Raw genomic sequence first — 2605 nt, forward strand, 5'->3', positions numbered from 1 at the left:
TGTCGTTCATCCCAATGTGACACTTTGACATTTTAATTGCAGACATAAATGCTTAGTCTTGGGTTTTATTGTGGGACTGGGTGCAGTTCTGCTGCCTCAAGCTTTGCAGGACTGTGACCTCGTAAAACATGGGTGGGGCCTCTCGCCCTGCAACTCTCTAGCACCCATTTCTTAGGTTCTCCTGACTTCTGACCTACATTTGACCCCTCCATCAGGGTAGCCTTCTTTCTTCACAACTGCGCCTGTTTCGGTTTGACTTTGGAAATCAGTGTCCAACCCAAGACCTGGAAAAAAGATATCAAAGGGTTGGTGACCCATGCATGGCAGCGTCCCGCCTGGGGCCCCGCCCTCACCCATGGGCTTTGTTCCTGGGAGAATGTCTCATGTCCTGACCCTTCTGCAGCTCTCGGAAGCAAGAACCCATTTCTTTGCGCCAGGGTTGTGTGCAGAGCAGGTGGGGGATTTGGAGCTGAGCGGTCAGAGGAATAAAGTGGGATTGGGTTCGTTGTCACCATTATAGCAGAGCCCTGCCTTCCTGTCACCCCAGACCAGAATCTTCCCCTCCTGTTATGATAAATCAGCCCCAGGCGAAAATGTTCACATTGAATTCTTAATTTTCAGTTTTAACATAACAGGATAGATCTCATTTTAGCCAAAGAGAAGATTTCGGAACAATTTCTTAAGCCAAGCCTCTTAAAAAGGGAGGCGAGCTGTCGTCAAGTACCTAGAGACACCTCTTTACGGCAGTAACATCTTCCTTTGTGAAACAGAACCAAGATAATGTGGGATAAACAACTTGATATTTTATCTTAAATTTTGCAAAATATTTCTTTTTGGGTAATGACAGAAAACATGACAGAGACTGTTTGGTTCCCTTTATAACTTAGGATGTACCAAAAAAAGGCTCCTTCATTGGCCCTCAGATCTTGGTCAGTTTCATTTTGTAAACGTAGCATTCCTCTTTACCTGTACCAACCAAAGGTGGGCTTCACTGAGGTCAACTCCTGTAATAGCCCAGGAGGTACTGCCCCGGCCCTGCTGCTCCCACGCGGGGCTGTCTATTACAGGTAGGAAGGTCAGAGGCAGGCAGACAGCGTTCCCGCGGAGTTAGTCCTGTACATCTTCATTCCTTTCCTGCAGTGGCTTCGAAGCCGGAGGAGGGCACAGCAAAGGTGCGAGGGACGGGGCTGGGCCTGAGGAACCAAGTCGGGCCTGAGGTTCCACTGCAGAGCAGCCCGGGTGCTGGTGGCATCTGGGGGTGCAGGAGGGAAGGAGGGGGGTCTTGTTCTGCTCCTCCTCAGACCTGCTACGTGGGGACATGCCAGCGTTGGGAACAGTCCCCCAGGTTTCCTGTGGCCACTGCCTTTTCAGGCACTAGGAGTTTCCCTGGGAATCAGATTGCTAAGCGGTGTCCCTTGTTCTGTCTTCCATGAAGCCATTGTTTTCCTCCAGACCGGAGGGAAAGAGCTGTGGCAGCTCAGTTTTACAGCGTGTTAATTTAGCTCCCCAGTGACTAAAGTCGAAGGCTGAAGGCCAAGTAGTTTACTCAGACAGGAGGCTGGGACTTCTGCCAAGACAGTGGGGTGGCTTCCAGGCCAGGACGGCCACGCTGTGATCACAGCCACAGGTGGATCTGACGCATGGCTCCGGCAGGGAGCAAGGTGGGTCACTGCTACAAGTGACCCCCTTTTCCGTGTTCGACCCCCGACCCAGGCCACCCACCGCCTTTCTGATTTGCAAAGGGCTTTCTTGCAGCTCCTTGAAGCTGCGGGACCTGCAGAGAGCGGGTGCGCTCAGAGGTGGCTTGCTTCTCTCCCGTGGGCCTGGCCCAACCCCAGAATACCTATCCATGTCTGCGGGGAGACCTCAGACCTGAGACAGTGCAGCCCACTTCTCAGCCTGTCGTTTGGAAGGCTGGCTTTATTTTAGGGCCATTTGGGGGGAGGGGACTTTAAAATTCAGGTGGAAGATCAAAAGCCTGCTTTTGCCAAAATGACAAGCCCTGACTAGCCCAAGTCCTGCAGTGACTGAGGCCCCATCAGAAGCCTCACCGAACCTCAGCCTCCAGGGAACTGAGGCCACAGGGCTGGCCTTGGGTGGGTGCCTGGGCGGCCTGTGAACACAAACGGCAGAAACAGCTGGTTTCAAAAAATGCTGGTGAGGATGGGCCCTGACTCAGGTGTGTCCCTGTGCCTCAGTGTCCCTTGGTGGGGCGGGTGCTTCAGGGGGAGCTGAGGGACAGGACCAGCAAAGGCCCTCCATCCTTGTGGCTTCCTCAGCCAAAAACCAACAGAAAGAATGCTGAATCTCTTAGCCGTCTGTCCTCTTGGGGGTATTCAGGACCCCTCTAGGATCCCTGGGGTCAGCTGTCTTTTAGCAAATCCCTCAGACAGGTGACCAGACCACATCCTGTCCAAATCAGTGTCGTGAGAGGTATAAACTGGGACTGTCCTGGGCACCTTGGGACATATGATCACCCCATGTGTGTAGACATCACAATTTAAACTGTGCCAGTTAAACTTTAGGAAAAATCTAACTGCTAAAACAAACCCTACAAATACCCTATAGGTGTAGGTAGGGAGGAAAGGGTTGGTACATTAAAAGG

The sequence above is a fragment of the Hipposideros armiger genome, unplaced genomic scaffold, assembly GCF_001890085.2.
Source record: "Hipposideros armiger isolate ML-2016 unplaced genomic scaffold, ASM189008v1 scaffold_434, whole genome shotgun sequence".
NCBI classification, from domain to species: Eukaryota; Metazoa; Chordata; class Mammalia; order Chiroptera; family Hipposideridae; genus Hipposideros; species Hipposideros armiger.